At 38.9% G+C, this 23,265-nt stretch overlaps 1 protein-coding gene and 2 pseudogenes across 28 annotated transcripts in view; 2 read left to right on the forward strand and 1 right to left on the reverse strand.

Moving 5' to 3' along the window:
- pHCl-1 (pH-sensitive chloride channel 1) overlaps nucleotides 1-23,265 on the forward strand; it is a 673,866-nt gene that overhangs the window by 575,983 nt on the left and 74,618 nt on the right. The gene's annotated exons all lie outside the window — the stretch shown is intronic.
- On the reverse strand, nucleotides 81-4,753 carry LOC147910805 (uncharacterized; annotated as a pseudogene).
- Nucleotides 12,233-21,838, forward strand: LOC147910806 (uncharacterized; annotated as a pseudogene).

Genomic DNA, 23,265 nt, shown 5'->3' on the forward strand with positions numbered 1-23,265 from the left:
CTGGAAGGAATAGCGACTTACTGTTAGCTGCCTCCAAGATATCGGGTAGGTTAGTGATTCGTCAAAGGAGATCCGTCGTCCGCGGAGAGCGTCAAAAGGGCAGTCGCAGTGACGTATGCCTAATGATTCCAGTACCGATTTGCCCACAACTTCGCACTCGTATGGAACCACGAACTGGCGTGATTAGCGCGGGTTTTAGTAAATTCCGCACTGCCCGCGACAATAGGTCAACTCGTGGACTGCACTGATGTGAACCGAGTTAGCTTGATTTTCGTATTGACCGCAACAATAGTTTGGATCGCGAACTTCACTGACGTGGACCGAGTGGTTTAAAATTCTGTACGACCGCGGGGTCTCTATTTATACCGCGAAAAAAAGTGATTTATGTTTTTCCTTAAAGAGCCAAGATTGCTCCAAACGGATGACGAATTCTGTTATTCTCGCGGAAAATATGGCTAGATAAACAGATGGTTACCATGCACTAGGTTTGCAGGGCTACCATTGTCAGCTGCGAGTCTGATCTTAGATAATGCTACCGTGGGAAGTTATGCGTTTTATAATTTTTTAAGCGTGACGTGGCGCCTGTTTTCCTAAGATGAAATTTTTGGTCAGTCTCACACGACAAAGCTTAGATTTTTACTATTGCGTGACTTCGGTACATTTATAATGTCTTTTGCAATCTTGTCTCTTTTCGGGCCTGCATTAAGGTTGTTATTCCTTCCGGGTTGATTGGCATTTACGAGTTTTTGTGAAGCCTCCGGTCCCTCTTTTTAATTCTGTCAGACCGTTATCAGAAGGCTCCGCTCGAGTCTCGCAGACGCCAACCATAGTTGCGACGTAGAGCCGAAGGAAAGAATCGTGGCGTCTGTAGGACGTAACACCCCTAGCCTTAGACAAATGTTGGGGTGTGAGAACGCAACATTTGCAAAAAAAAAAAGGTATCGATTTTTTTCTTTCGACAACTTGATAGGTTTGACTACATGGTAACGTCGGACCCACATTTAAGTGTTATTCCTTACATGTGCGTCCCTTGGTTTATTAGAGAAGCAGGAAAGAATAGCACGTTTCTAAAATTCGCCTCCTCAATTCTTTCGTCCTTCCCTTTTACAAATAGATGTCAATATCCTAGTATACATATACGCGTATTACATTATAAAAAGGATTAACATTTTGATATCCGTCCGTGAATTTATAGCTCATGTCATTAAGAAGCAGAAAAGAAAGATAGGGTTTCGGAATTCTTTCGTATTCCTTGTTATGCTTATTTATAATAATGCAATTAAAGTACTTAGGTGCTCATTGCAAAATACTCCTGCGCATATAATTTAGTTAACGCTAAGATTTGTCAATTTTTACTGGAGAATTTTTATAAATTAATGGAATTATTTATTTATTTATTTATTTATTTATTTATTTATTTTTATTATTATTTAAATTTTTTTTCTTTTTTTTTTCGAGAGAGGAAAAGAAAATTGTAAATTGTGCCGGATTTTCCCTTCAATTCAAGAGTATAGGTGGATTCTTTCCTCAGGAGAAGGAGAGGATAAATAGGTTAGTTTAGTCTCATTATACTCTTGTAATTCGAAATCTGGAGCGCTAGGATTTATATCTCCAGTTTTATTCCTTCCTAGATAAAAAAATAATAAAAGTAATAAAAGTTGAGTAAGTGAATCCCATACGACTTCCAGTAGGTACACCGACCAACCGTACACAGTATGTAGAGCGTATCCATGTACGAATGTGTCTAACAGCAGTTTGATAAATCTAACAATTAGGTATACTCCGATTAATCCAGCGCTGATATTGCCAAAGATTAAAAATTTGTTCCAAAATTTTTCTCAAGCGGAAATAGCGATTCTTTCTATTGATGCTTCGTCTGTAAGATTAGAGAGTGATCCTTTATTATAGTTGAGCGCCCTAATATGCCATGGTATTGAGGATTGCAGGTCGCTCCGCGGGGAACATTATGTGATCCTTGAGTTCTTCCAGATCGCTTTGTGAATATATTCCACTGGTCACTAGTGCTCCTGGACTGGTGTATTTCCATGACGGTTTAGTTGAAGGCTTCATAATGGTGGGTAGTAATGTCTCCACTGGTTTAGGCATTATTTTAATACCATGAGTCTCCCAAGAGGTACATGATAGGTGCAAAAGAATTACAGGTAATCTGAGTTCCGTGACGAATTAATACATGCGTTTGCGGGGTCAAAAAATATGTCTCATTTCCTCGTATTACTGCTCGTAACATTCTGTGGTTCGAGCTAATTTTACTTCGATCGATACACATTTCACCATGTGAATTACTTCTCCTGCCAAAAATATATTCAGGTCCCTTCATAAAATGATACGCGAAAACGTCAGGCAATCTATCAGCGGCTATGGATAACGCATTCTGCATCATACGATATTCAAGTTGACATTGTTGCAATAATATATTTCTGTATAGTTGATTTATTTGAGTGCGTACATGTCTTTCCACGTATACGAATTTTAAATTTACGTATGTGAAAATATCCATGTTTACTGCTATGAAGCCAGAGCTTTTAAAAACTTCGGCACCAAACGTCGTCTCGAAAATTATTAATTTCGGATGTTCGGTTCTGGTAAGCGTATATCCACAAGTGGTATATGTTCCAGTGCTATATCCAGTGGTATATGTACAGTGGTATATGTTCTAGTTAAAGAGAGAATCATATTGGACGTGGTTATTGAGTAGACCGTTTGAGATCGCTCATTGGTAGCATCAAGTATTTTATTAGCGTATCCATTGTATAGTACGCCATAATCGGAACCTCTGCAATGATCGATAGATACGAGATCTCAAAAGGTATCCCCTCCCTCTATGTCAGTGCAATGAGTGAAACTCAGTTCACAGGTTACTCCTGATCTGAGATGTACACGATTTGTATTTATCTGAACGTCAGCGATGTAATCTTGTAAAGTAATTTTGAGGCTGCCTAATACAATGACATTTTCCCAATTTCCGTAAGGATTGGAATAAGCACTGCTGGTACATACACTGTCATTGTCAACATGCCCGGCCAAAAATATTGGACGTGATGCAGTCTGATTAGATAGCAGACCTGTTATGTGAGTTCCGGCTATTTCGAAGCTTCCGTAGGTATGCATGCGTCGACATGCATTACGAGATACATCGGCTATGTATGAGAATTGTCCGTTATATATGTCCATCGTATGTGAAAATATTCCACATCTTTTTACTGTACGATCTATTTCGACTTTACATTGTATTACTTTCACAGATTAAAAGTCGTTGAGTTGAAGTACTTGTATATAGATTTTGCTAGAGTTTACATTCTGTGGGAGAATATCACACTCTTCAACGTTTAATAATGATAATGTAGTTAAATTTGCTGCTGCGGAGCCACATCCTATTATTCCGTAAGTTCCTTGAGTCCATATTATTAATATAAATATAACGGTTATTCCTTTGATGCAGCAATCCATCACCTGAAATGTCGATTTGATTTGTTTAATTATTATGAACTGATTTAATGTGAGAAATTCACAAGCGATTAGGATGAACGATGCGACTATTTTTCTTTATTTTAATTTTAACATTATTTTTGTTTAAAATTTTCAAGACTTCATGAGGTCCGTATATTGATCTCCAAATTTTCCGGGTTTTGGTCCCTTTAATAAAAATACGTGATCTCCAGGCTTGAATGTCTGTGGATTAATTTTCTTGTCGTAATGTTTTTTTTATTTAACTTTGCTTCTATGACATTTTCACGAGCATTTGTTTGGATTGCATGGAGTTGCATAACTAAATTTATTAGATAATCATCGTAATTAGCTAATTTGTCTTCAGGGTTGAAGAGCTCATTTGACGGTACTCTTGCTATTTTACTGAACTAGTTCGTATAGAGTATGTTTTGTAGCCTCATTGACGCTAGTGTTGTAATTAAACATGGTTAAGCCAATCCATTTGTCCCATTATTTCTGCTCGTTTGCGTATTGTTTCAAGTATTCTCCTAATGCGTAATGTGATCGTTCCAAGGATCCATTTGAGGGTGAAATGCAGTTGTACGGAATTTACGGATTCTGAATATTTTTGCTATTTTCTTCATTAATTCACTGATAAAATTTCTCCCTTGATCGGTTAATATAGCTTTAGGTGCTCCTAATACGCAAATAAATCTGTGCAAATAATTTGCAAATAAATCGACAAAGGCTTCTGCTATTGTCTCTGATGTTTGATCCGAGGGTATTCCCATGCAAAATTTAGTTAATCTTGCAGGGTTAAGACATATTCGTTACCTCTTTCAGTTTTAAGTAAAGGTTTTACAATATCCATGGCTACTTTGTCAAAAGACGATCCTGGTGTATCCGTGATTATCATAGGTTGTTTGGTTTTTACTCGAACTAGTTTTTTTAACTGACATTGTAAACATTGTTGTATATATCGTTGAACATCTGTCTTTAGATTTTCCCAATGATATTTGTGTTTTATTCTGCTGTAAGTCTTTGTGACATCTCGGTGTCCTCCCGTAGGTAAGCAATGCATTTCTCCGATTATCGTAGATCGAAGATCTTTAGGTGAGTATTTCACTAGTCCATTACTTATAATTAATTTAGTTGTTGAATCCACAAAAACTAATTGCAATGCGGTTTTGATATTGCTCCATGGCACGTTGTTAATGATCGGTTTTTGCAATGCTAATAGTCTCTCTAATTTTAATTCTTCAGTGACAGACCGTAAATCTTTTATTACGACGGAAATCTGGGTCATCGTCGGTCCCTCACGTTGCCCTTCGCTGATAGGCAAGGCTAAATGGTAGTATTTTTTGTATTTTACGACTTTGGCTTTTCCCAGAGCGAGATCTTCTAAGCGAGGGATCTCATTTCTTTCAAACAGTTTTTATGAATCTGAGTCCAACGGTCTCCCATTGGTGTCGATAAAATATGCAACGTTGTCCTTTCGCAAAAATAATAGATCGCGAGAATCGAGAATATTGTTTTTGATTATTTGATCGTTAACAATAATAGGCCCTGTTTTTCATTTTAATTTCTGAATTTTATGTCCTTCTTCAAATTCTTCCTTTTCTTGATTTTCCTCTTCATTGTCACTTTTTACATCGCCTTCTCCGTCCAATGAATCATTTTTGTCTTTTGCTCTTTCCGTCTCATTCTCTTGTTGTGGGAAATCTCTGGGTTGCTTATCCTGCTGGGCGTCTCTATTTTTTGCTGTTTGGCTTCGAGTCTGAATTTTATTACTTTGAGGAATATTGCGCGTTATAGCCTTTTCCATAGTTTGCGGCTCTTGTGGTTTCTCTGTCTCCTTTCGTGTAAGAGATGCTGAATTCGTATCCTCCTCAAGAGGATGATCGTCTGGAAATAACTCTTCAAGTGGTTCGTCATCAGTCAAATATAATTTAAAATCTTCGTCCTCTTCGTCTTCCTCATCTGATTCCTCTAACATTTTAGAAATCATTTCTGCATCCTTTGGATCGTTAAGATTCAAAGGCTTGTGATGATTAATTATATTGCAGTTTGCTTCTTCAAGGTCTATCGGATTTCGTGACAATGCATCGGCATTTATCGTTAGTTTTATCTGCTTTATATACCATTTAATCGTATTCAGCTAATTTTAATCTCCATCGTAGTATTATATATTCGCATGTTTGCGTCCTGTGCATTTTTAAACCAGAGAAAAGGTTTGTGATCCGTAACCAAAGTAAATTTCCGTCCATATAGATAAGGTCTAAAATGCTTGACACAATATACTATGGCTAAAGCTTCCTTCTCATAAGTATCGTATTTTATTTTGTTTTCGGTCAAAGTTCGCGAAGCGTATGCTATCGGTCGATCTTTATTTATTTCTCCTTGTGATAAGATGCCTCCAATCGCTATTCCGGAAGCATCAATAGTTAATATAAAAGGTTTGGAAAAATCGGGATTGCAAGACAGATTCTTCGCATAATTTTTCCTTTAATGCTTGAAAGGAGCCTTCTTGATCTATTGTCCATTCAAATTTAGTGTCATTTTTTAACAAATTGGTGAGGGATTTGGTTAATTTTGAAAAACTTGGTATAAATCTTCAGTAATACCCGGCTAATCCAAGAAATTGTTTGATATTTTTCGGCGTTTTGGGCCTTGGAAATTGCCTTACAGCTTCTAATTTCTTCGGATCGGGTTTAACTCCATCCTTACTAATTATGTGCCCCAAATAAGTGACTTCGGTTTTCAAGAATTCGCATTTGTCAGGCTGTAATTTTAAATCAGCTTTGCGCAATCGCTCTATCAACAAATTATACTTCCTTTCGTGTTCTTCTAATGAAGTAGCGTAGATGACAATGTCATCCATATACATAAATAGTTCTTCGCCTTGCAATCCTGATAATACTAAATCCATTAACTGTTGAAAAGTAGCGGACGCATTCTTTAATCCGAAAGGCATTCGATCAAATTCATAATGACCGAAAGGAGTTGTAAACGCAGTTTTATGGCTGTTAGCAGGATCCATCTTTATTTGATGAAATCCGGATGCTAAGTCGCATACTGAGAAATATTGCGCTCCGCCTAATTGATCCAGAATATCGATAATGTTAGGTAACGGGTAAGCGTCCCCGACAGTTTTTTCGTTTAGGGCTCGGAAATCTATACCATTCTCCACCGTTTGTTTCCCTTTGTGTCCTCCTTTTTGGGAACTATCCATATAGGCGTATTATACGGTGATTGAGAAGGTTTTACAATGCCTCCTTCTAACAGTTCTTCTACCTGTCTATTTATTTCTTCTTTATGAATTTGCGGGAATCTGTATTGTTTCGTATTTATAAGTCGATCCGTGGTAGATATTTGGTGTTGTAAAATTTTTGTTGCTGACAACTTTTCTCCAGGGATGTGAAATCTGTCCTGGCTGTCAATTATAAGTTTCATTACACTTGTTTTTTCGTTTTCACTCAAATGCTCCAAACGCAATAGTTCTATAATTTCTGTAAGTCTATTCTTTCCAATCTTTTCTGATACAGCTAAGCATTCGCGTGGAATATTTTTCGTAAGTTCATCTCGACATTCTTGTTCAGTTCTTTCCTTATATTTTGACTTACGTTTGCGCATAAATTTGTTTATCATTTCTTGAGATTGATTTTGTTGACGCCAGGATTTTTGAAGATGGTTTATTCTCCTTTGAATTACGAACATTTATATGAGGCTTACATGATTGCATTCTTTCTAGAAGTTCATCGATAGTAATATGAGAGGAATCTTTTTGATGATTATAATTTTTTGCGGGAATTCCAACCCTTGGTAATTTAATTTTTTCTAGAGTGGAGCTCTTTGCCTTTGGCCCCTTTTGATAGAATTGAGTCGCATTGTATAGCGAGGTTATTTCCCTCCTTGCAATTGACAGGAGTAGAATTTAACAGGGAAGTATGGAAACTTTCCTCTGCAATTCCGGAATTATTTAATTCTTCAGGAGAGGTTTGGTAACTTCCCTCTCCAAAACTTTTTGAATTATTTAAATTTTCAGGAGAGGTTTGGTAACTTCCCTCTCCAAAATTTTTTGAATTATTTAATGAATTATTTAAATCTTCAGGAGAGGTTTGGTAACTTCCCTCTCCAAAATTTTTGGGATTATTTAAATTTTCAGAAGAGGTTTGGTAACTTCCCTCTCCAAAACTTTTTGAATTATTTAAATCTCCAGGAGAGGTTTGGTAATTTCCCTCTCCAAAACTTTTTGAATTATTTAAATCTTCAGGAGAGGTTTGGTAACTTCCCTCTCCAAAATTTTTTGAATTATTTAAATTTTCAGGAGAGGTTTGGTAACTTCCCTCTCCAAGGATTTTGGATTCTAGGATTTCGGGGGAGATATATAAATATTCCCCTCGATGAATATTTGGAATAGAATTTTTTCTTGATTTTTTTAATTCCTCTCATTGATTTATCCTCATCAAATACCTCAAAACTTTCATTTATTTTTCTGTTACTCTTATCTCAGAACATCTCCGTTCGTAATTCCGTCATTATTTGAACTGGCATCGTTACTAAAGTCTTCGAAATGGATTTGGATATCCCTTGGATGGGTAAGACAACTTTGTACATTTATAATTTCGTTTTGATTACCACGCATTTCAATGCTTGAACTATCGTTGTCAAATAATTCATTCAGGGGTTTGAGGCGCAAGGTTGGTACTTGTACCTCAACTTCTTCGTCTAACGTGCTTATGACGCTTAAATATGCTTTTCCAGAAACGTTTTCTACTATTGTATCTCCTAAGTAGATTCCATGTGCTATTTTTAATTTCGGTATATATCCTATTTTTATCTCCGGATTTCCTACTCTCACATAAAATAAAGATTCTGATCGTGGTGCGATGATGGTTTCTGGTGAAAAGAAAGGTATATTAACTCCTGATACATCTAGATATCCCTTCGCGTAGTCAATTTTCGAGGAAGTCTGTTGGAAGAAATCGTTACCTAATATTCCGGATTGTAAGATTGGAAAATTACCTGATACAATATGGAATGTAATATTTTCTCCAAAAAGGGGTAAAATTATTTCTCCTAGTGTATAAACGGGATATTCGTTTATGCCATTTAATTTTAGAATATTGCTATAGTTGACAATACGTCCTTAGAAAATTTTCTTTGATTATGTTTGGCCCGGAACCGGTATCTAACATAAAAGCTACGGGTGGTGTTGACTCGTAAAAGTTTACCTGAACGGTAGGCACGCGACTATGCTTGTCGAGATTTACAGTTACGAGACGTATTTCTAACGCGTTTTTGCCTACTGGATCTTTTTTGATGTCGACGGGTGTGAAACTCGTTCGGACCCCTGTGCCACACTCGATTTCGAGGGGTCGCCGGAGTTTCCCTGTTCATTCATTTTTCTTCGGTTATTGCTTGCGATTCGTAATTCACAAGTTTCGAGGAGATGCCCTTTACAATACCGGCAGAATAAGGAGTCTGAGGGTGCAGTGTTTTGACCTATCTTAGATCAACAATTTTTAGCATTATGCCCAAAATTGTTACAGATTTGACAGACGATTTTTACTTTATTAACTGCGTTATGTTGCTCATTCTGCTTTTTCCAGCATTTATTGACCGAATGACCTGGCTTATCGCATCATTGACAGATTACAGAAGATTTATTCTGACTATTGTTATTATCAGTTCGACAATTTTTGGCGTTATATCCTGATCTAGAACATATTTGACATATTTGACAAATAATATTAGTTCCCTGTAAAATATTAACGGATTGTCGTGCTTGAGAGTCGCGAAGTCGACATTTGTCAGCGATGTGTCCGCGTGTTTCTTGCAGATTAAAATCTCTATTCCAAAATTATTTAATTTTCTAATTATTCTCTTAATTATTTAATTTGAAGCTAAATGTCCTTCTTTATAACAAATCTGACAGGTTTTTCGTAATTTATTCGTATTCAGCGTCTTGCTCGATGTACTTTCCTGATTCTGTCGCAAATCTGTCATCGAATGAAGTTCTCTTTCTATTTGTAACGCGTCGGCTACTATTTCTTGAACGCCTAAATTCCTTGTTATTCTTTGCTCAATTTCCTCTAATAAAACACTTGCCCATGTCTTTTTCTAAAGATATTTTAATACTTTGATCGGAAAGGGCATTCCCCGAAATTTTATGGGCTTCCATTATTTGTTTTCCTAAAATCTTTACCCGATTCGCGTATGTGATTACATCTTCCTCGTTCTGTTGGTAAATACGACCTAATTCGCCTTGCAGTTGGTATATATTTTTTGAAGTGCCATAAACTTGTTTTAAATATTTGGTTAATTGTCCTGTTACTACTGTTAAAGTCTTGATCTTGTATAATGCGGCGCACTTCACCCACTATTCTTTCTTGTCCTTATGATTTTTGTAAATTGCGATTCAGCTTCATCCGGTAACATGGATTTTGCTTCCTCGCATCCTTCGATAAAATAGTTTAAAGGGATGTTTTTGCCATCGAAAAAAGGTATAGCTTCGACAGCGTATTTTAAGGTAGCAAATAAATTTTGGTTTCATCAGGTCCCCTCGATTTAGGGATAGCCACAATTGTTCTACGTTTATTTTCAAACGTTATATCATCGAATTCGTGCGCGGGTTGAGTGATAATATCCTCTGAGTCGGCGGAATTGTCAAACACAAGGATTTTAGAATTATTTGAAATCTCTGATTCATTCAAAGAGAAACCCGCCGCTTCAGATTCAAATTCGGAGGATTGAAGGGGTTTGGAGGTGTGTAATGTGTTTTGTGTACTCGACTTTAACTTATTCAGATTTTCTTTAGCAGTTTTATAAAGCCTTTCTACTTCGAATTTATTGCCAGAATTTCTCGTATTCATTCTCGTTTCCTAAGATCGCACTTGTAATCCCGGACGACCCCCCAAAAATTCATTTGGTCTGTTACGTCCAAACTCTTGAAAATTTGGTCAAGGAGATAATGAGGGAGAATGAAGAGGGTATGGAAGGACGGTTAGATTCAAATATCTCACAGATATACGCGCGAAGGCGAACCTGTGAGTCGCACCTTTTCCCGGAATATGGGTCAACGTCCGAAGGGACGCTATGACATCTGTTCCGATGGACAGTGCGAACGTCGTCCTACTTTTTAGGTCAAGGAACTTAATCCTTTTGATCCAGAACTGGACCTCGTGCGACCTCAGGTATTAAAGGGAAGTGAATGCGAGAGGTGATTTTAATAAAAGAGAAGGAAATACACTAAGTTACGTTTATTAACAATGAAAAAATAAAAAAAAATGTTATATATAATAGACTTCTTCCATCTTTTTTTAATATAAAAATGTAATTAACATTTTATGGATGTGTGCGTGCGTGCGCGCGCGCGCGCGGAGAGGAAAAGGTTAAGGCGGGTATGGGAGGCGAGGATAGTTGCAGGAACACATCAGGTTGAGGTGCTTGTAAAGGACGGTATAAGGGGTGGGGTTTCCGGGAATGTACACAGTGACTACTCTATCGCCTTCGTTGGAGGAGAACGAATATAGCCTGAATAACCGATCCCAGTCGATCGGTTCAGGATTCGATTGAAACGGGAGGGGTATAAGTATAGTAGTCTTTTTATAAATAGTCTATAGAGGCATAAATAAGCTTAATAAATTTATTAAAGTCCAGAAAGATGTGCTATCTCAATCTTCTAGATCTAATGTTGTATATAAGATTGACTGCAAGGACTGTGATACGTCGTATCACATCGTCGTATGTTGGGCAAACAAGCAGATGCCTTAAAACGCACATAAGTGAACATAGGAGTCATATTAACAGAAACACGATCCAACATTCTGTTATCACACAACATCGCATGACTCATTTCATGAATTTGATTGGAATAACGTACATATTTTAGACAAAGAGCAAATTTTACAAAAAAGATTGTTGTCAGAGATGATACGTATTAAAAAACAAAAACTAGGCCTGAATCTACAAAATGATACATTTCTCTCGATCCGTTATATATAGATCTTTTCAGAGATGTAATGCTTCTAATCTATATCATTTATCCTTGGTTATTATTTATTATTTATACTTATTGTCTTTGTACATATTCTATTGTCCACTGTTTCTCTCAATTTTCATTTTACATTCGTCTACCAAACAGTTAGGTCGTGTCTAACAACTCTTTGTTTCAAGTGAACTAAAGTTTGATTTTAATTATTATTTATATGAACTTTTTAATTTATTATTCATAATTGTACTACACAGTAAATGGAACACTCTAATACAACATATCTTAATGAAACAGTTCTATCTTGATAGTCAGTTGATTTTCTTGACATGTAAATTTATTTTATCATATTTTCTGCGGACTTCATTAGCAATATAAAATATTTTTTATTTCCTTTTGGTCCTTCAATTCAAAATAAAAAAAAACTCTTTCTTTTCTTTTTTAGTAAACTTAGTAATTTGATAACCAAGATTAACTTATGGATATCACTATCATAGGTTTTTCATATTTTATACGTTAATAGTTCATACTCGTATGCGCTATCCTTATGTAATTTTATAATTAATATTTTAAGTAAATTTCTGTACTGAAGAGGACCTTAATCGTAGGTCGAAACATATAATATTTACGTTATAATATTCACTTTGAATAAATGGTATAAAATACACACGAATAACCAGTATTATCTCAAATTATAATATAATAGCATTTTATTTATTTTTATTTTTTAGATTAATATGTATTTTTACTTTAAAAAAATCTAGAAAAGAAAATTTCCAATCATATTTAAGTAATTTCCAGTTATAAACATGTAATGTTCATGTAAAATTACATGCATTTTTTTCAGTGTATAAAAATGCAATGAAACAGGGGATGAGAACAATCCCCTGTTTCAACACCGCCACTTCTTTCACGATAAATTTCTTGTTAACGATGAATCCCTTTGCTGATCCACGAACGTTGCTACGGACATGTTATTGAAAAGAAGAAGACTTTATATCGCAGATTTTATATCGTGTCGGAGGATGCACTTAGGAGGATGCACTTAATTTTACGCACAACGTTGGTCAACGGATTATACTAAATCATGCGATCGTGTATGATGAGACAATAGGCTATTGTATTTGCAGGCACGTTCTCCTTACATTCAAAGTCTAATCGTACATCCACGGTGCCATTCTTGATCGATTCGTTTTAGCGAGAGCAATCGATGATCACAAATGGGTCATTACGTAGAAAAGTCGTAAAGATGAGGCTCGGCTCGAGATACTCGTATCCGTAGTAGTTTCTTACAGAAACGCGCGTACAGAATCACACATCTATTTTTATCAAAATCCAGATTCAAGTCATCATACGGATAACATTCCAAGTTCAGGTAGAATTTCGCATTGGTTAATTTGCAGTCGTCTAATTGACTTATGTTCTCAGACGTTTTTTCGGCCTGTTTGCATAGCGAAGATGACGTAGCGCGGCTTCTCGAGCTGAGTAGCCATCTTGATGGTCCACGAATGCTTGGTTGTACTCTGCAAGAGCGAAAACTCGTACAGATCCCACGAGCGAAAAGCCATGCTCAGATATCGTCTGTTTTCCAAAGCGCGCAGCATCGATTTATCTCGTTCAATAATATGTGCGGCATTCGCCACTATACTTTGAATAATTCGAGCGTTGACTCTACCGCCGGATATCCCGTTAGACAATTATTGTCATTAGGGCGTTCGTATCATAATCAACTCGTTGATTACTACACGTAATTCTCGCAAAATCTCTACAGTTCATAGAACGGTACATAGAAATTAAAGTATTCGGCCGCAGTAGTCTGCACATCCCAGCCGGCATTCGGCAGAATCACTCTTCTGTTGGACGACACTGTTACATAGTTTTTGAGAGTATTAGTTATGCCCACATTTCACTTGTAGTCAATTTCCACATCATTGAGTTCGTATTGAATCTCATCGAATATGAATGCGACGCAGTTATTTCCTAATGTCACGTTAGCACCCTGGACCTCTTTGTTCTTCATTAGTTTTCCTTCGACCTATAGAAAGCTTTCGTACGACAGTGTGTATAGATCCTGTTGCTGTATGGGTATCTTTATCTCATCTCTGTACCAGAAGGTTGTTTTGGCGAACGGGTTGTACGTATAAGTCTCAATCTTGACGATCGTCAAAGATCGATTCATCCTCAATGTTTAGAATATCAGTCATCTTAAATTGCGCATCGCGAATCTCAAAGATTGTAAAAATGTCGCGCTGAGCTTCTTCTTGATGTAGCTAGATGAGCGAGTGTTGTCGAGCTGTGACGTCACCGACCTTGTAAAGAATGCGTTATCTCTCTGCATGCACTCCGTTCCGTTCTGCACGAGCATCTCACGCTCACGTTATCATTATCGCCGTTATACGTGCAATCTAATGATCTCTTCTCCTTGAAAATCGAGCAATCGTCCGTCGACGACACATATGTTAGATCCGTAATGCTCTGTGTGATAATTGGCAGGTAAATGATCTGCGCCGGCCGTTCCGATACCTTATATCCTAGCGACACGCTCAGCGAAAACTCATATATCGTGTACACGCTTTTGCCATTGCTGTATGCGCCCGCGGTCACGTTAGACTCTACATGGATAACGTTTACATTGATTATGTTGATCGACACGTCCGATTCGTCCATCTTCGCGGCCGCAGTACACGCTTCGACAAAAATCTCAGCAGCGATCCAATGCTGTTGGGCTTGCCAAAGTTAATTCTGTAGACGCATCTAATCTCGCATCTCATCATATAGTTTGCGCGGAGCTTTATCGGATATTCTGCACCCTCGCTATCGTCGTCGTCATCGGTGTTATTGTTGCTATTGTCACCACATTACGTCAACGTTTCAAGCGCGTCGCGGCGTGGACGTTTCCGTAAAATTGCACGTTTCAAAAATTGGTGCTTTGAGAATAAGCAATGTTGTGTTCTTGGCACGCCGCGTCCAGCGAATTTATGCTCGCATTACCTCTGGCTAATCGTTTCGTGCCCAGAACGCACGTTTCGTTTCCAGGCTGCAGAACGGGTAGTCTGGAATATGTCTCGAAAGGAATCGCGTTTATCACTTGATTCAGCAGACCGCGCGACGCCGATATTCGCTATAATTTTTTATCTTCGTTGCGGGACCGTCTATATGTGTCCGCTGTCATGGCTAATTGTAGTGCTCGTCGCAGTGACGATAGATTCGAACTTCTGAATCTGCCTTCATGTGTTCTGGAAACTTATCCCAGACGTGTTCGATATAGTCACCGTATACGCGTAAAAATATGATCTTCGATATATATTGCAACTACTCGGTGCTCAAGTCTCGAATACCGTAAGGATGACACAGCGCGGGATACATTTTGCTACTGCACGACTCGTAGATTCGTGCGCCTTTAAATAGTCGTTCGAGAGCGCAGCCCATAGTGCGAACATGAAATTCGTACAACAACCGCTGATGATACGCGTCACGAACTATGACGCAGTGGTGCGAATTCCGCTTGCAACAGTTATTAGCATGAAAGGGGCATAAGAAGATATGTACACTACAATGAGTATACTACAATGAGTCCATATCCGTGTATACTTGTGCATGTGTTGTGTATCCGTCTATGCTCTTTTCATGCTAATAACCGCTGCAAGCGGCCCAGAATTCGCATCACTGCTGCGACACGAAATCGCGATGAGAGGCGGTGCGGAGAAGCGCAAGCAAGGCGAAATGCTGCCGAGTACCATACACGCGATCACTTGCGGCCCGTCGAATTGCGATAAAACCAACATTCTCATAGGCTTACTTGAGAGCCCGAACGGCATACGTTCCGAGAACAAGTATGTCTACTTGAAATCGTTGCAACAGCAAAAGTATCGATATCTCGAAAATTTGTTTACATCTATCGATCAAATCGGCTACTTTACGTTCTCCAATAACAGCGATGTCGTTTTCACCGAACGAGGGGCGGCCAAATTCTATTTTTATCATTGATGACGTGGCATGCGACAAGCAGAATGTGGTAAGAGAATATTTCTCGATGGGCCGCCACACAAACGTCTGTTTTTATCTCTGTTAAACGTACGCGAAGATACCTAAACATCTGATACACAACAACGCGAATCTGCTGATTCCGTTCAAACAGGATGGTACTAACTTGAAATATGTTCACAACGATTACGTGAATACCGACATGTACGTCGTATAACAAATTTTGCACATTATGCTGCGACTGTTGGCAATAAAAATATAGATTTCTAGTGATAGATAAGGACAGTGCGCTTACAAACGGTAGATACAGAAAGAGATTTAATAAGTCCATAATACCATAACGTGGTCAGTCGTTGTCAATACTTCGCCAGAAACGAACATGGCAGATGCGCGAGCGTGAAAAAATCACAAGAGAAATCGAGAAGACGAGCAAGTCGATCCGCACAAAACATCGCGCTTTGAAGACCGATAGAATCGATGAGGACATTACATTGAACAGATATTTTAAACTTCTTATCAAGCTGCTGTGACTTTTCGCCCGGTATGCATTCTCTCAAAGAAAGAGTCGCGTAACGATGACGCGGGGTCTGCCTCTAAGTGTGAGAGGAAGAAGGAGGAGGAGGAGAAAGAGGAAGCGAACGAGACATTCGAGCGTTCCGTGACCCAGCGTAAATCCGATGATCGATCGCACGATCGTGAACAGTCGATAACCTCCATCCCGCAACGATCATATCACCGATAACCTCTACCCCACGACGATAGGATGTTGGAGAACGTTTTCGAAACGACTAATGACTCGCAACGGTTCAAAATTGGTTGCAAACGTCAGAAGGTCGAGAAACGTTACGAGCCGGCTTTGGCCCGCTGGATCAAAAAGTACGTCCAGGTTGTCCTGAGGGAAACGCGAGATAAAGAGAACGGTATAGATGTATACAGCGTTTACCTACACAAGGATGGACTGATTCTTAGCAATAAATATTTCGACAATAATTATCGGATATAATAGCGGACAACATAATTATCGACGGCGTACAATACGCCGATACACTCGGTCTGTAGTTGATTTTTAAGAGAATTTCCGACGATCTCTTCTACACGGAAGACAATGCATAAATACAAGAGCATACTGCTGGCGACGAACGCGCACAAACACAAACATCATTCGCAGCTTCGATTATTGAGCAATAGGGGATACAAATACGTAATCGCATCATTGATGTCGATCACGCCCAACAAACAGAAAAAGAAATCTGGAAAGGAATTACTCGCGCCATGACACTGAACGACAACGCGATCGATTACGAGCACTAAGACGTAGCACCCAACTACGATGATCCCAACGAGTTGGTGGATCGTCTACGATTACTCGACGCACCGAGCGGACAACAATGCTCATGACAATGAGATATCAATCATCGAGGAACTTCGCAAAGCCGATCTTATTATAAATTAAATTGCGTATCGATGAAACGGACTAGTCGAGTGGCGTTAGCGAGGAACAATACATTTTTTTCTTGCATCCTGTGTATACGCATTGTATCATGAAAAAGAGATTCAGTGAAAAGAGAAGAATTAGTTCCAAGAAACATCGAGTAATTGCACGCTCCGGCGAGAAGAAATTTTTCGCGAAGGCGCGTTATAGTCCGGGGATACGACAATTTGTGGCAGGCTGATATCGTCGAGATGCGCCCGTATTCAACAGAGCTTCAACAGAGACCACCACTACTTACTTACTGTCATCGATGTGTTGAGCAAGTATGCGTGGGTCGTACCCTCAAGAACAAGCGTGGAAGCGAGACGGCTCTACGCTGTCGCCAAGATAATTCGTGCGAAGATGTCCGAAAAATTTACAAATGAATATGGGAAGGAATTTTATAATGCCGATGTGCAGAAAATCTTGAAAAAATACAACGTTAACCACTATTCTACGTATTCAACGTTGAAAGCATCAATGAATGATTCAATCGCACACTCAAAAACGATATGTTTATGAAGATGTTTACATTCCATGGCACTTACAAGTGGATCGATAAGCTGTCGCGTTTCACGTCGGATTACAACGCGCGTAAGCATCGCACCATCAGCATGCGACCCGCCGACGTAACTCCCGCGATCGCCGAAAGATTCTTGCTCCGATGTACAGCGCGATAAAGGCGAGTCCTGCAAAATTCAAAATAGACGATTCGGTACGCGTGAGTGAATACCGAAAGTACAAGACGATTTTTGAGAAAGGTTACACACCAAATTGATCTGCCGAGGTATTTACGATCGACAAAGTGCAGCGTACCAATCCCGTAACCTATCTGCTAGACGCGGAAAATTTGCTGAAGCATTCTATGAGCACGAGTTGCATCGCACTGCTCATCCGGACATGGAGAAAGTACTGCGCAGGAAAGGAGAGAAAGTGTACATCAAGTAGCTAAAATTCAATGGAATTCATCGCACAATTCGTGGATACACAAAAACAATGCCATTTGATAAAATTTTCATTCATATATATTTGTATAGATATAACAAATATATCAATATATTGTGGTCGAATTTCCGTCAAACACGAGAATCTTCGGAAGAAGCCAAATGAAAATATGATAATTGCGCGACAGCGAAGTGACGAGATCACGCGACCACGTCGCCCAATAGGGAGCGAGGCTCGTGCGAGAGGGCTGAGAAGGCTCTTCCGTGGCTAGCAGCAGTGCGTACCGAGCATGGGCCTTAGCCGAAACATATTGTTCCATAACCTGTACTTGATTCGCGGAATAAAGCCGTTGAACTTAAAATTATCTGACCATCCTGTTATGTCCTATGCTTATGTCCTTTATGAATTCCTCGTTTATTCCTTGCATCAAATGCAAATGGGAATTGTGTCCTTATGTAAGTCAGAGACAACATTTCTCAGAAGTAGGAAAAAACTTACGTGATAAGAAACTTATGTAATAACAAATCCATGAAATAAAAATTAGGAGGATTAAAACTTGTGTGTTAAAAGAGGACAACTTGCATGTGCCAAGTGTCGCGTACGCATTGTTACGGTTTACGTGTGTAAGTAGTTTTATGTCTACGAGATCGGTAATGGACTAAAGGACTGAGAAAATGAACGACGATAAAGGAACGGTGTCAGAGTTGAAGGCCATACTTAAGTATTTAGACTCTCTTCCAAGTCAGAATTGTTGAAGAGACTTTATGAACGTGATCCCTAAGGCTCGTGGAAACGGTAGATAGGAAAGGTTCCGGTGGAAGAAACGCCGACAGAGATAGAAGGAACGACAATGCAACAGCAGGAACGCGATGTGACCGCAGTCGAAGAAGAGATACGACAAGAGATCGCTTCGCGAAGTTCGCCGCGTTCGGACAATTATGTAATAGAACGGATTGAGCGAGACAGAGAGCTTGAAATCTTAAGAAGAGAACGCGACCTTATGCAGCGAGAATTAAAAATCCTGCGCCGCTAGCGGCAGCTCGAAACAAACAAAACGACCATGATTGCCTCACCGGCGACAATCGCCAGTCAAACATCAATGACGCGGTCACAGCTTAAGGCCGTCAGCAAGTTATTAAGTGAATTTAGCGGGTTCGGAAGGTACGTTTCCCATATGGCGTAAACAGTTTGAACTAATTCGAGCTACATATCAACTAGACGGTACGGCGCGTTGTTATCGGAATGCGGCTCAAGCAAAAAGCCTGCAGTGGTTTCATTCACGGTCGGAAATCACTTGGAAATCTCGGTAGACGTGTTGCTCGAGAAGATAAGAACTATGTTCGATCATCGCCCAGCAAAGATAGAGTTACGACGGCGACTTGAAAAGAGAACTTGGCGCAGCGACGAGACCTTTAGTGACTATCTTTATGATAAAGCTATTCTCGCTAATAAAATGCCGATAGACGAGGACGAGTTGATGGACTACATAATCGACGGCATCCCCGACGAAATCACGCGTAATCAGGCGTGCATTCAAGATTATAAAAGAAGAGTTATTAATGCGCTTAGAAAAGTCATGATCCGAACGGCAAACCAAAATTATGGCGGCAATGCTAATGCCGGTAAAACAGAGTTTAAACGCAAGACGAAGACAAACAGCGTTTGCAGGAAGCGGCAGAACGAGGTGGCATGGGAAATAAGTGCTACAATTGTAACCAGCTGGGACACATAGCGAAGAAGCCGAAGAGAGAGCGCGGATCGTGTTACGAGTGCGCGGCGACCGATCACTGGCTGCGGGATTGTCTGCAGAGAAAGAAGACGACGACAGCACCGAAGATGCCGGTACAAACAAAGGGAGCGGGACAGATCTCCAATATGATTGAAGAAAGTCGGAACGACAACAAACTCTCAAAGAATTGTGAAGTTACAGATAAGAAGTAGAGACGAACTTAAGTACCGTCGAGAGTGCGTGGTGCAGATTGATATTGCGAGTCCGATTAGTTTATTGAAGCGAAATTTATCCTGTCAGATCAGATCGCGATAGTTAAAGATGGTCATTACGAGGGACTCTATGGATCGGTATTAGAGATATTGGGACAGATCGAAGAAAAAGTTTCTGGAGAGGAAATAAGCGCAAACGCGATAATATTTCAAGTTGTGCCCGACTACGCAATCAAATGTGATGCAATATTAGAAAGATCAGAGTATTAGACGCGATCAGAGTATTAGGACTAAAGTTAAGTAAGTTAGAGGGCGAATGTAAAACGGAAATGACGGAAATACTAAACATTGACGTAAGCGTCTCTGAGAGAGACAAGTTAGATAAGATAGATGTAAATCCTGAAACGTCTAGCGAGACGCGAGATAGATTCTTTTATCTTTTTTGCACGAGTATATACACGCAGAAAAGCCGCTGGAGCCAAAGATCAAGGCCGACATAAAGATATTTGTCAAGGATAAACCTTTTCACTTTACGTCGAAAAGACTATCATATGTTGAAAAGAGAAGATTCTAAATGATCTGTTGGCGCGAAAGATTATACGACCAGGAAATTCGGAGTATGCGTCGAGAATAGTGCTAGTCAAGAAAAAGAATGGGAAGATTCGCTTATGTATCAATTACAAAATCCTAAATAAAGTTACTGTCAAAGACAATTTTCCACTTCCCATTATCGAAGATCAAATTGACGCGTTGCGAGAAAAGCGATTTTACGCTGCTCGACCTCAAGGACGGATTTCACCACATAAATGTGTCCGAAGATACAATAGTATTAAGTACATTGCGTTCGTAACTCCATTCGGCCAATACAAGTATCGTAAAATGCCGTTTAATTTAAAAAACGCTCCTGTGCAACGTTACGTAAACGAAGTTCTGAGCGACCCGATACGAAACGTCATGATTTACATAGACGACTTCCTAATAGCAACGGATACTTTAGAAAAACACTTCGAAACGCTTAGTCAAGTATTTGATTTTTTGACACAAAATTGTCTCAAATTACGATTAGATAAATGCCGATTTTGTTACGAAAAGATAGAATTCTTAGACTATGTTATCTCGAAAGAAGGCATACGCCCGAGCGATTACGCAATCAACGCAGTAAAGAATTTTCCGATTCCGTACACGATGTTCAAAGTTTTCTCGGTTTGAGTTCTTACTTCAGAAAAATTTGTCGAAAATTCGCTATGGTTTCTGGTCCCCTATATGCATTATTGAAAAAGGGAATAGCATTCGAATTTCGAGCAACAATTAGATGCCTTCGAGACCTTAAAAAAAAATTAACTGAGACTTCTGTATTATCGATTTTTAATCCTGAAAATCCGTCGGAACACTGCTATGCAAGCTCGCAAGATTTTGGCGCGGTGCTTTTGCAGCGAAAGGCAGATAATCGTTATCACCCGGTCTTTTATTTCTCGAAAAGGACATCGGAAGTGGAGGTTAGATACCACAGTTACGAGTTAGAGACCTTAGCATTATTTACGCATTAAGATATACGGTTTCGGATATATCTGCAAAGAATACTCTTAAAAATTGTCACAAACTGCAACGTGCTTGTAATAATTTTAAAGAAACAAGTTATAAACTCACGAATCGCGCGGTGGGCCTTAGAGCTTCAGAACTTCGATTACAGTACCGAACATAGACCCGGCAAAAAAATGTCACACGTCGATGCCTTGAGTAGGGTATTTTTTTACAATATTTATTTACAATATTTTAGTCGTCGAAGAAAACATTCGAATTTAATTTGTCAGTATGTCAAATGCAGGACACTAAAATTCGAGAATTAAGACTCGAGAGGAGCAAGATGGTCTATTCGAAATGCGTAACGAACTCGTGTACCAGAAAATGAGAGACAAGGAGAAACTTTTGTTTTATGTGCCTAGCACAATGGAACAAGAATTAATATACAAATACTATAACGAGTTTGGACACTTCGGTAGACAAAACTCACGCAGTATTGCAAGAAAGTTATTGATTTCCAAATATGAAAAAGAAAATTCAGATTCATACGAAATTGCATCAAGTGCATCTTCTTTTCAAAACTTTCGAGTAAGACGGAAGGATTTGTTCACAGTATTCCGAAAAAAAAAATATCATTTAAGGTAGTCCACATAGATCATTTTGGCCCTTCATCGTACAGATACCGTGAAAAAACTCGTTTGTACTCATTTTTGTAAAAAAATGCGCATAAAATGCGTTTATAAAACACATGAGATTGTATGCGGTCAAATCAACGATAACACGCGAAACAATAGGATGCCTTAAAGATTATTTCCGAAGTTATAGTCGGTCAAGAATTTTAATTTCCGATGGGAGTACAAGTTTTACCTCGGAGAGAGTTTGACGAATTTATGTCATAGGCGTTAACCACATAAAAATAGCTACCGGATCTCCCCAAGTCAATGGATGCGTCCAGAAGCACGACCGCTCACTGAGCGCTCAGTAAATTCTTGCATCTGAATGGCATATTCCGTTAAAACTAAAAATATAGAACAAATACAAAAATAAAACAAATATAAAACAAATACAAAAGCTCTCTGAGCGTTCGGTGAGCGATCGTGCTTCTGGATGCACCTAATGGGCAAGTGGAAAGATATAACTGCGTTTTAGCTTCTATCTTAGGAAAATTATATACGGGAAAAGATTGGCATATGTCTCTGAATGAAATCAAATTCGCCATAAATAAGACCATAAATCAGACGTCTGGTAAAACACCCAGCGAGTTGCTATATGACGTTAAACAGCGAGGTCATGTTTTCGACGCGTTGAAAAATTATGTATTAGATCAGGACGAAGCAGAGAAATTTAAAAGAGGCTAAAGAGAAAGCGTCGGAGAAGATCGAAAAGACGCAAGAAATTAGTGAAAGATACGTCAACCGCAAACGTAAATTTGCGCGCGAATATACAAAGGATGATCTAACTGTAGTAAAGAATTTTGATGCCGCGAGAGAAAAGTTAGCACCCGCCTATTGAGCATCCGCCATATCGTGTAATTAAGCGATTAAAAAATAATAGATATGTATTAACTGATGTAGACGTTGCCAAATATCGCAAAGACCGTACAAAGGTACATAGGAGGCTTCAAATATGAAACCTTGGTTAAATTGACCGAGCCGGTCATACGAGGCGATTACTCCGCCACGAGTTTCGACAGTGAAAACGAAGGTAGCATGTAATAAAGATCTTCAATTTTAGTTTGCGATTCAATTGATGTATTTCTAATAAACCACACAATCACAAAAGTATTAGCGTTTTAATTTTCATATATTCGCTTTAGCCTAATCTGGAGAGGCATTATTATTTTGTTTACGCATTTCAATTAATTAAATATTATAAAACCGCGGTGGCGGCCGTGAGCGGCCTTAATGTCAGGCTGACCGAACTTGTGATTGAATTTCCGTTAAACACGAGAATCTTCGGAAGA

This window comes from Acromyrmex echinatior, chromosome 1 (genome assembly GCF_024713525.1).
Source record: "Acromyrmex echinatior isolate Ae372 chromosome 1, ASM2471352v2, whole genome shotgun sequence".
In the NCBI taxonomy this organism is placed as follows: domain Eukaryota; kingdom Metazoa; phylum Arthropoda; class Insecta; order Hymenoptera; family Formicidae; genus Acromyrmex; species Acromyrmex echinatior.